The sequence below is a fragment of the Ascaphus truei genome, chromosome 20 (genome assembly GCF_040206685.1).
Source record: "Ascaphus truei isolate aAscTru1 chromosome 20, aAscTru1.hap1, whole genome shotgun sequence".
Classification (NCBI taxonomy): Eukaryota; Metazoa; Chordata; class Amphibia; order Anura; family Ascaphidae; genus Ascaphus; species Ascaphus truei.
In genome coordinates, this window is record NC_134502.1 from 257,758 (window position 1) to 270,238 (window position 12,481).

The window sequence follows — 12,481 nt, forward strand, 5'->3', positions numbered from 1 at the left end:
TAGAAATTAGCAGTGGAGGTAAAACTATAACGAAAATGTTTGTAGGAATAAACTGATTGGCTGCAAGGTTTCTTATGGGTTTCTGTGTCCCATTCACAAAACTCTACAGCCTATCAGAGAGTGGGAATTCTCCTGCCAGCCAATCAGCGATTTGCTGGTATTGTAAAGCCGGGTGGCCACCTTTTATCATTCTGCAAAGGGGCATGCGCCAACCCGGCACCTCTGCCTCTTTGCATGCTGAGCCCACACACTGTCCAGGCTCCAAAGAGTCTGGGCCCTGGCAAATGGTGGCCGGATCGCCCTGTGTGAGCCCAGGATGCGGGTACTCAGCAGAACTGCAGTAACCCCTCCTGTTCTAACACCTTGGCATCCCTCAGGCTTTCAAGTCCAGACTCCGCACAGACCCATAGGCACCAAGCTTGGTCGCCATCGGGTCCCTCGGAATCCATGACTTGGAAATCTCACAGTTCATTCACAAGTTACCAGCAGATATACCTATTAAATAAAACCCTTTAATAAAATATACTGTGTCCTGCTGTATCTTGTGTGATAAAATGTGTAAGTCCCTGTTCTGGTGTCAGGGATGGAGTGAGGGTAAACTGCCTACACTCACTAGCCCCATTCTTGCCACACTTTTAGAAAATAACTTTAAAAACTTTTGACACACCAGAAATCATTCTCAGCTTTATCACTTAGCTGGAGCATCCCCTGAACCCCTATACCAGGCTCAGGGCATCTGGGTATGTATCTGGGCATCTCTCCTTATGCAGGGAACCTCTCTTTATACTAGGGATCCCGTGTGTGACTGCAGGTATACATTAACCCCTTCATGCCTGTTTGCCTTGTCTGGATGATGCTGCAGCAGGGATCCTGGCGGTGAGTCGTAATAGCGTTTTCAGAGTCAGAGTTTGCCCGGAGCAATGTGCTTGGCTGCATCCGAGAATCTCACTCGATTCCTGGATCCAGCTCTTGGAGTGTCCCATAACTCCGGAACCCCGATACATAGACACATTCTGTGAAGACTTTCTCCGGCAAACCCACCCTGAAACTTACAGCCTAGAAATCTCCCGGTCCCAGCACCCCAGGAAAGGCAAAAGACAAACAAATCTTTAATATTGCATAAATTTGCACACAGTCCCAGTAATGCATTTCTGACATCTGGGTCCAAGAGCTGACACTCTAGGACCCCAACACACGGATCAGGGGTAACCAAGTGGGCTGAACCTTTATTAGTGAGCCTGGTTAACCCCTTCACCGCCACAGCGAGAGAAAGTGAGATCAACCCTAAATGTCCTTCTATAACAAAAGATTAGAAAAGAGAAGATAAGTCCCTTTCAGTGTGAGACGGGCAGGCCAATGATTGGAGATCAGGAAAAGCAGAGGTATTACTGTAAATACATTCTTTGCCTCTGTGTTTACCAGGAAAGAATCAATTGCAGAAATATTGCAACAGGAGGAAGCCACAAGCTTTATATTAACAAACAATTGGTTAACTGAGGAAGAAGTGCATAGGCGGTATGATAAAATTAAAGAATATAAAGAATGTTACCCTGATGGCTTACATCCATGAGTTCTTAAGGAGCTAAGTTCAGTAATAGCCAAACAGTTACATTTACATCGTGTTACAGTACATAGTAGAGGAGATTGACAAAAGACATGCGTCGATCCAGTTTAACCTATGCTAAATTAGACGACAGATACTTTATCCTATATCTGTACTTACATTATATTGATCCAGAGGAAGGCAAACAAATAACCCCAGTGGTGACGTCACATCTTTTTTAACTAATGTAACCCATCACATGGTACAGCAACCAATGGGATTGTCTTCTAGTACCATGTACCATGTGCTATAGCCATGTGGTTTGAAGGATGTGACGTACTTCTCTTGGAGATGATGTCACATCTTCACCAAAAAAAAAAGAGGCGGGCACATGATACAGCGTCCAATCAGATTGGAGCTGTACCATCTGACATGGAAATGTGACGTCGCAGGCCATATATATAGGGTCAAAGAGAGAGAAAAAAACGAAGCACTGGTTCCACTAAAACAAAAGTTAACACAGAGGTGCGTTCCCACAATAAAAGTTTAATGGATCAAAAATACAAAAACAGAACACCTACGCGTTTCGGGCTTATGGCCCTTTATCAAGGTGAATAGAAATACATAAACCGGAGCATTTAAATACCTTAATTCGGCGCTGGCGTGACCAATCCGCCGCCACTTCCTGGTTCAGAGGGGAGGATGACGCAGGACGTGACGCGGGACGTGTGACGTCAGCGTGCTCAAGCCATAACAATAAAATAAACTTTATTTAAACAGAAAAATAAACAAAATGAACAATCCTAAATATGAATGAAAAAACACAATATAGACATAAAAACTATATTAAAAACAAATGTACACAAATAGAATGTATTAGTCTCATGAGCAGAGATGTATTGATGCTTCATTCATAGATTACTTAAATTCTATATCTGTTCAAACTTTATTTAAACAGAAAATATAAACAAAATGAACAATCCTATATATGAACGAAATAACACGATCTAGACATGAAAACTAAATTAAAAACAAATGTACACAAATAGAATGTATTAATCCCATGAGCAGAGATGTATTAATGCTTCATTCATAGATTACGTAAATTCTATATCTGTTAAAAACCCACAGTTCAAAGTTCAATCTGTCATCCTAGCACATTCAGTATATATATATATATACAAACTATAATGTATGGTAATGGTACATGTTATGCATCAAATGCAAGAAAAGTACCCCTTGTATGACAATGTCTGATTTCTAGGATGAAAAGAACTATGCCATCGTTCACCATACAGTATATTCAAATAATTTATTAATTGTAATAAATGGATATCGTATTTTAATACTGAATGGGTATTGGCAAGGTATGGGACAATCCATATTAGGCTTAGAATATGAACTTGTTAATTGAAAAACTCATTGACAATTTGCATATTGAATTCAGAACAATTCAACGAGGCATGAATCCAGTGCTATAATGTGGTTTAAACACCAATTAAGGTTCTATTAAATATATATATTTCGCTGTTTGATGATAACTGTATGTATATATATACATATATATATATATATAGCAAAGGTTTAGCTAAACACATTCATGAGCTCAGGTAAGAAATTATATATATTAAAATGGCAGATATCGCTCCCATGAGACAGGGGGTAGAAAGATAGGCATAAACACATATGATCAATTTTGAATATAAAGTTCTTATTAATTGACCCTATCTAGAGCAGGAGTGGTCCCAGATCCCAATCGGAATTGAGGCCATTTGGAATACGTGTATTTAAAGTAAAGATCCAAAATAATTCTCTCCTGTCTAGAATGCCATTTCTATCCCCACCTCTAATAGGACATGGTATGTGCTCTATACCTGTGTATGAAAAGTTATTTACATTACCCATACTGCAGTTGGTAAAATGAAATGAGACAGGGTGGTTGACATCTTTTTTTATAATTAGACGTAAATGTTCGAGTATACGAACTTTGAGGGCTCTTATTGTTCGGCCTATATAATGTTTGCCGCAACCACATTTGAGTAGGTAAATTACATATGTGGTATTGCAATTTATAAACGATTTGATGTTATAAATATTCCCTGTAGTGGTGGAGGAAAAATCAGATTTTGATGACATGTACTTACAAGATTTGCATTTTAAACATTTAAAACATCCCTTTGGTAAGTTAGAGACCAGTTTCTTTGTTGTAAACAAACTTGGTGAAACATAATTAGAAATTGTTTTTGCTCTTCTGTACACAAATTTGGGACCCTCATTGTAAACATGCTGTAAGACAGGATCAGCAGCTAATACAGCCCAATGTTTTTTCACAATATTTTTAATTTGATATGCTTGTGTAGTATACTGCATAATAAACATTGGGGATTGTGAAAAGGAGTTGTCTCTTTTTTTGTTCTGTAGTAATGTAGACCTATCCATTTTGTTGACTTCTTTAAACGCATTCTTCAAATCTAAGCGTGAGTAACCTCTAGCCTCAAAGCGGTTCATGAGATCCATCGATTGGTTAAGAAAGTCTTCTGAGTTAGTGCAGATTCTCTTTAATCGGATCAATTGACCTTTTGGTATGCTTTTTAATAGAGACTTGGGGTGGCAGCTGTCAGCACGTAAAAAAGTGTTCCGTGAGTTACTTTTGCGATATACATCTGTGTTAATATTCATAAACATATCAATAAATAGATGTACTGTAAATCCAAATAATTTATATGGTGAAAATCATAGTGATAAGTGAAGTGCAAATTTAGATCATTATTGTTAAGATAATCAGTGAATAAATTAAGAGTGTGAATGTCCCCGTTCCAAATAAAAATGAGGTCGTCAATGTACCTCTTATAAAATGTGATAAAGTGTCTAAAGTGGTTAGTATCTCCAAACACGTGGACTGACTCCCACCAACCCAGAAATAGGTTTGCGTAGGAGGGGGCAAAACTGGTACCCATTGCAGTACCACGTGTTTTCCATATATATAGGGTGACCATTCGTCCCGTTTTTGCCAGGACAGTCCCGTTTTTTTGTGTGCTGTACCGGTTGCCTGATTGTCCCGGGAATGTCCCGTTTTTTTGTGTCAGCGGCGGTGCGCTGGGATGGGGGGGGGGGTGTGCGGCGGCGGGGAGGAAGAGGATGCAGAGCAGCCCGGCAAGTATTTTTTCTTACTGCCAGGGGTTGGGCTTCTGCAGAAACGTGCCGGGCCGCAGGGGATTGGATGGAGAATGCCAGGGGCGGGGCTTTAGAATGCCGGGCAGTAGGGGATTGGATGGAGTTTGCTGGGGGGCGGGGCTTTGGCTCTCCCCGGCACTCTGGCCCTCCCCCGGCACGCTAGCCCTCCCTCTGCTCCTCGGCAACCCGGCTCTCTCCCTCACTCCCCCAGCTCTCTCCCTCACTCCCCCGGCTCTCTCCCTCACTCCCCCGGCTCTCTCCCTCACTCCCCCGGCTCTCTCCCTCACTCCCCCGGCACCCCCTCGGCAACCCGGCTCTCTCCCTCACTACCCCGGCACCCCCCCTCACTCCCCCCGGAAACCAGTCTCTCTCCTTCAATCCCCCGGCACCCCCCCTCACTCCCCGGCTCTCTCCTTCAATCCCGCGGCACCCCCCCTCACTCCCCCGGCAACCCAACTCTCTCCCTCACTCCCCCGGCACCCCCCCTCACTCCCCCGGCAACCTGGCTCTCTCCCTCACTCCCCCGGCACCCCCCTCACTCCCCCGGCAACCTGGCTCTCTCCCTCACTCCCCCGGCAACCCAGCTCTCTCCCTCACTCCCCTGGCACCCCCCCTCACTCCCCCGGCAACCTGGCTCTCTCCCTCACTCCCCCGGCAACCCGGCTCTCTCCCTCACTCCCCCGGCACCCCCCTCACTCCCCCGGCAACCTGGCTCTCTCCCTCACTCCCCCGGCAACCTGGCTCTCTCCCTCACTCCCCCGGCAACCCGGCTCTCTCCCTCACTCCCCCGGCAACCCGGCTCTCTCCCTCACTCCCCCGGCACCCCAGCTCCCTCCCTCCCCCTTCAGAGCTGTTCGCAGCCTGCCACCTCCGCCGAACCCGCAGCCGCCGCAGGTAGGCATATGGGGGCGCTAGGGGGGAGAGGGAGATGCTGCAGGGGGGGAGAGGGAGATGCTGCAGGGGGTGGGGAGAGGGAGATGCTGCAGGGGGGGGGAGAGGGAGATGCTGCAGGGGGGGGGAGGGAGAGGGAGATGCTGCAGGGGGGAGAGATGGAAGATGCTGCAGGGGTGGAGATGGAAGATGCAGGGGGAGAGATGGAAGTGGGGGGAGGCTACTTCTGCTGTAAACGCTTCTTGCGTGAGAGTGTGTGAGAGTGTGACAGTGTGTGTGTGTGACAGTGTGTGTGTGTGTGTGACAGTGTGTGTGTGACAGTGTGTGTGTGTGTGACAGTGTGTGTGTGAGAGTGTAACAGTGTGTGTGTGTGTGTGAGAGAGTATGACAGTGTGTGTGTGTGTGTGCGAGAGTGTGACGTGTATGCGAGGGTGTGACGGTGTGTGCAAGAATGTGACGGTGTGTGCGAGAGTATGACGGTTTGTGCGAGAGTGTGTGTGGGAGTGTGGGAGAGGAGGATAGAGAGGGGAGAGGGGGAGAGTAAGAGAGGGGGGAGAGAAAGAGAGGGGGGCGAGGGGGGAGAGGGAGAGAGAGAGAGGGGGGAGAGGGAGGGAGGGAGGGAGAGGGGGAGAGGGGGGAGAGAAAGAGAGGGGAGACGGGGAGAGGGAGAGGGGAGATGAGGAGGGAGAGGGGGGGAAGAGAGAGCGTGGGGGAAGAGAAAGAGAGGGGGGAGGAGAGAGAGGGGAAGAGAGAGAGGGGGGAAGAGAGAGAGGGGTAGGGAGAGAGGAGGGGGAGTGAGAGAGGGTGGGAGAGGGGGAGAGAGAGAGGGAGGAGGAGGAGAGAGGGAGAGGAAAAAAGGGGGATGAGAGGGAGAGGAAAGAAGGGAGGGGGATGAGAGAGAGGAGGGATAAAGATGGGGGGGAGAGATCGATTGATCTGTGGGGGGGGGGGGGGGGGTGATGTGAGATGCAGGGGGGGGGTTATTCAAAAGTATGAGTTAATTATTATTTATTACCCCAACTTCTTTACACGTCTATTTTGTGATTTACCCGTCAAACATGTTATCCAGATAGGGGTTCCCCAAAATGTAACGAAATACTTAAAGGGTTCCTCCAAACAAAAAAGGTTGGGAATCACTGCTCTATACACACAAACACACACTGCAGCCCCCACCTCTATACACACAAACACACACTGCAGCCCCCACCTCTATACACACAAACACCCACTGCAGGGCCTACCTCTGTATACAGAAACACACACTGCAGCCAGGGTTGCCACCTTCTATTGAAGGCTAACGCGGAGATAACATTTTTTAGATCTATTTATTATATATTTATCTTGCCTTTGGCTGTATCCTCCTGTTGCAGGGTACATGCAACTACACACGTGGGTTTCTTGACAAGGCTTATTTATTCAGCCTTAAAAGATATACAGCACACAAAACAAAAATAGCTTTTCTTTCAGCAACAAACGAAAATGGCTGTTCCTTCAGCAACAAACAACACAGTTTCTTTTTAGCAGACAGTTCATATATAAGGCTGCTTCCTTTTTTCTATGCAGGGGACAGATAATTCACAATTCACTACTTTGCTACTCAGACCTTGTTTTCAGGAATCTCTTTAGCAGCATACTCCTCTCTCATCAACAGCCAGCTCCATCTGTCTACAGCCTGGGTTTTAACACACCTTGATTAGGCAGCTGGGATCCAACTAATTGTCCTGAGGTTCCCAGCTGAAGTTAACCTAGTCAGTGCTGCACTGCAGACTAGACATAGGTTTTCCAGGCATATAACTGGTGGCTTTTATTTACCCTGTCACATTCCTCCCCTGTTAGTGTGTGGCTGGGGCTACGCACGGCTGAAGCCCGACCATCCACCCCTTCTCTAGAAAAGAAGTCAGCATTTGTGTTCTCTTTTCCCGGCCTATGCTGAATCTCAAATGAGAAGGGTTGGAGGGCCATATACCACCTAGTCAATCTAGCATTGGAATCCTTCATGCTATTTAACCACTTCAGTGGAGCATGATCCGTCACCAAAGTAAAATGGACTCTTGCCAGGTAATGCCTCAAAGCCTCGATTGCCCACTTTACTGCGAGGCACTCTTTCTCAATCACTAAGTAGTTTTTTTCCCTTGGGAACAATTTCCTACTCAGGAAAAGGATAGGATGTTCAACTCCCTCAAACTGTTGTGACAACACTGCCCCTAGCCCTATCTCTGATGCATCTGTTTGCACTATAAAAGGGCTGTTGAAGTCTGGGCTTCTAAGGATGGGACCCTCTGATAGACACCTTTTTATGTCCTCAAAGGCTCTCTGACAATCCCTTGACCACACCACTTGTGTAGGAGCACACTTATTTGTGAGGTCTGTTAAAGGGGCTTTTATTTACCCTGTCACACCTCCCCTCCAAATTCCATCAACATGGCTGTGCGACGTCACGTTGACATGACAATGGGATGCATTATGGTGACGAGGCATCACATGATGCCACATTGTCATGGCAACATGTCACCGCCTGACGTTAGTGTCTTGTTGTTATGGCAACGGGGGGGGGCATGACTTGATGTACATTGTTTTTTTAATAATGTTTTAAAGTGTTCCGGTTTTTCATTTTGAAAATCTGGTCACCCTACATATATAAGGCCTTGACGTCTCATTTTACCACAAGAAGCCAACGCGACAGCATCGTGTTATGGATTTACCATAGGGCTACACTACCGACACACTTTATTAAAGTGTGGCCGGTTCCGCAAGCCGGGAGATTTCCCGGCTTGCTAGTGGCCGCCCCTCGGCGTGCCGCGCGTCATAGACGCGCGGTCACGCGTCTTCGGGAGCCAGCGCCCCCTGCACGCGCGTCCAGGGCTCCCCGAGGGAGCCCTGGTGTCCAGCGATGTGCGGGACGGCGGCAGGGGGTTCCGGGGGACCCGGCGGACCCGGCAGCGGTAGGGAGAGCGCCCCGATCGGAGGGCGCTCTTCCGCTGCTTCGGCGCGCGCCCGTCACACTCGGGCACGCGCCAGGCTACTGCTGCGGCCAAGAACGGGCAAATGCTCGAATAAACTTGGCCGCAGCAGTATGGATTGACAGATGAAGATAGAAGATTACAGAAAAGATAGAAATAATTACAGATGAAGAAAGAATGTGATACAAGATCGAGGAAAGAAGAATTTTTTTACCTGTTTCGGATCTTCACGGTATATCTGGATAATAGTTATTTTGCTCATTTCTGTTCTGTATGTGTTGGGTGGGAGGTGTATTTATTGCAATGTCTTACAATTTTTTTTTTTTTTGTGCAACAGGATTGTTACCGCAGCCCAGCAGACACCAGCGGGGACCACCCAAGGACCCCCGGACACCCACAGGGACCATCCGAAGAACATCGGACACCCAAGGGGACAACCCTGAAGACTCCCGGACATCCACTGGGACAACATGAGGACCCAAGGACACCTGCAGGGAACACTCATGGGGACCACACGAGGGCCCACAGACACCCATGGGATCCACCCGAGGACCCCCAGACACCCACGAGGATCCTGTTGGGGCAACTGGACACCCGCAAAGACCACCTGGAGGGCCACAGACACCCATGTGGACCACCTGGGCACTCCTGCAGGCCTCTGGTATCAATCCTGTGTATCAAAAGATAGATGATGGTTTTATGTGGGGGCACAGGGGGTGGGTGGGTTGTGTATTGTATTGGTGGTTAATGCATATTGTAATGTTTATTGGGGGCAGAGGGGGTGAGTGAAGGGCCAAGTAACCGCTTCATTCATCTGTTTCATTCCCCTCCCCCCTCCATCCTAGTTTCAAATCTCCTCCAACCTTTTAAACATTTAACCCCCCAACCCCTAGCACAGAAGATCCCTCTTCATTGAGGTGCAATCCTTCCCTACCATAAAGATGTTCTAGGACTCCATTTCCAAAGGCTTTTGATGTGGTGCCACACAAGAGGTTGGTGTACAAAAGAAAGTAAATTGGGCTCAGTAACAATATTTGCACCTGGATTGAAAACTGGTTGACGCACAGACAACAGAGGGTTGTGGTCAATTGAACCTTTTTAGGTTGGGCTAAAGGGGTGAATGGGATCAGTACTGGGAACCCCTGCTTTTGAACTTGTTTATTAATGACCTGGAGGTTTGCATAGAGAGCAAAGTCTCCATCTTTGCTGATAACAAGAAAAAGAAAAAAGGGAAGAAACAATTGCAAAAAATATTGCAACAGGAGGAAGCCACATGCTTGATATTAACAAACAATTGCTTAACTGAGGTTAACTGAGGTAGACGTGCATAGGGAGTATTGTAAAATTAAAGTAAGTAAATCATGTGTCCCTGATGGCATACAGCCAAGAGTTCCTACGGAGCTAAATACAGTAATAGCCAAACAGTTACATTTAATATTCAAGGACTCCATTACCACAGGCTCAGTGCCACAAGATTGGCGTAAAGCAGGCGTTGTACCTATATTTAAAAAGGGAGCTAGATCACAACCGGGGAATTACAGACCTGTAAGCCTGACTTCAATAGTGGGGTGACACTATTCCAATCTCTTGCTTGACAGAGTGTGTCTCCTTTACTATATGTTTATATATTTACGTCCTTTTTCCGTGTTCCATTTCCGTTGAGATGACATCAGCACAGTCAGCTTATTTTAGGACCGTGGTCCGGACTGTTACATCACGCCCCTAACGCAGCGAAATGCAGTGTTGGGTGACATCACAGATTGTTTGCCCCCTGTTCACCTCAGAGAATCAGCTGTGCAGCACAAATGTCTCTGCTGCTCTTGGCATGGCGTCCGCCGCTCTCACCCACCGGACTGGGAGTCCTCTGAGAGGTGTTATCTTTATAGTAGGGAAAGATTACACCTCAATGTCTCTCTCACACGTTCTCACTCTCTTTCTTTTCTCTCTCTCTCTGACTCACTTTTGCTCAGCCTTAGGCAGCATCCATAGTGAACACGGGGGCGAGCGAACGAGCGTTCACACGGCGTCCACAGCTCGCTTGCAGCGGGAGAGATTATGTCGTGCATGCGGAGGCGATGGGGATGTGTGTCTGGGGGTGCGGCCATGACATCACGGAGCTGGTTTGCCCACTCACGTGACCTGACTGTCGCATGGCAAAGACAACATTTTGCCTCACACCTCAAGCGCACGTGCACAATATGCGCATGCGCATTGGCCTCCAGTGGTTTGCTTTTGGTGCGAGTGACGTTGCTCGCGCTGTAGCAACCACTATGGACACAGCCTCAGAATGTGCAAGCGCGGCACACACCCCCTGTTATAGTTAGTTTCACGTGTATATTTATCCTCAGTGCTCGAGAAATCCGGTCGCTCGGTCGCATGGGGCGACTAGATTTTGGCCGCTGGCGATTGGCCCAAGCAGTGCACGTGGTTTTGTTTAATTTTCCCTGCTTGCTCTGAAAACCCCCCCCCAAAAAAATCCTTCTGATTGGTCTGACAAGACTTGGCACGCTGCCAATTTTTTTTGGCTCGCATCCAGGCCCTATATGAGCCTGCAGATGGAACAGGCCTTACTTTACTATTGTTATCCTTTGTGAGCACTCTCCCACGCCCCCGATGTCACCCACATACTTTCAATGCCCCCGATGTCCCCCACATGCCTCCAATGTCCTCCACATGCCCTCGATGTCCCCCACATGTCCCTGATGTCCCCCACATGCTCCCTATGTGCTTAATTTCCCTTTAAGATGATGTCATCAAAAGCAAGATGGCCACCGTCACATGGTACTGGAGCCAATCAGAGCGTGGGAACTAAATCCCAACTCTTATTGGCTGTAGAAGACCATGTAAAATAATAAATCATTGTTTTATGGGGGGGCACAGAGGTGAGTGGGTTATGTATTAATGTTTATTAAATATGGTAATGTTTATTGTGGGGCCTAGGAGGTGGGTAGTGGGGCTATTCTCTGTAATGTTTTTATTGTGGGTAGTGGGGGTGGGTGAAGGGGTAGTGTCCCCAAGGGTGGGTTGGTAGGCCTCCCGATTGGGTAGTGGGGGAGGGTGGTTTGGCCTCCCGGGTGGGTAGTGAGGAGGGTGGATTAACCCCTTAATTACACTAGCGGTTATAACCGCAAACGCGATTAAGGGGTTAGGGGACATTTGATTGGCTCTTTTTATTCTTGTGTATTTTTTCCTGCACCGGAGAGCAGGGACGGAGTGAGGACGAGGACGGCCTTCATCGTGGGTGGCCTTCATCGTGGGTGCCTGGCAGGGGTGAGTGCAAGATGTATTTATTTTATTTCTGCTTCTTGTATTTTAAATGGGCAAATGCATTATGGATAATAGTAATTTTGCCCATTACTGTACTGTATGTGTTAGGGGGTGGGAGGGGGGGGGGGTGTATTTGAGATAGTAATGTTTATTGAGGGCCTAGGAGGTGGGTAGTGGGGCTGTAGTGTGAAGTGTTTATATTGTGGGTAGCGGGGGTGGATGATGGGGGGTATTAGTCCAAGAATGGGTGTTTAGACCTTGCGGGTGGGTAGCGGGAGGGGTTTAACCCATTCATTACGTTAGCGGCATTAACCGCTAAGGTAATGAAGGGGTTATGTCCACCCACAGTCCCCCCGCAAGGCCTAAACCCCCACCAAAGGCCAAATACCCCCTTCACCCACCCACAATAAGCATGGCACAGGTGGTTAACCCCTTCATTCCCTTAGCGGTTAGCCGCTAAGGTAATGAAGTGGCTGTAAATGCATTTTCCCTGCTTCGGATGCATGCCGGGGGTCTCCGGTGCGGGTATTAATGGCTATCAGCTCCGGAGACCCCCGGCATCAATCCCAGGCAGGAAAAGGGCCTGATTTTTTTCTACGTCCCGTCTCGCCGCTCATCTCCAGCTTCTTGCCAACTATTTTTGCCT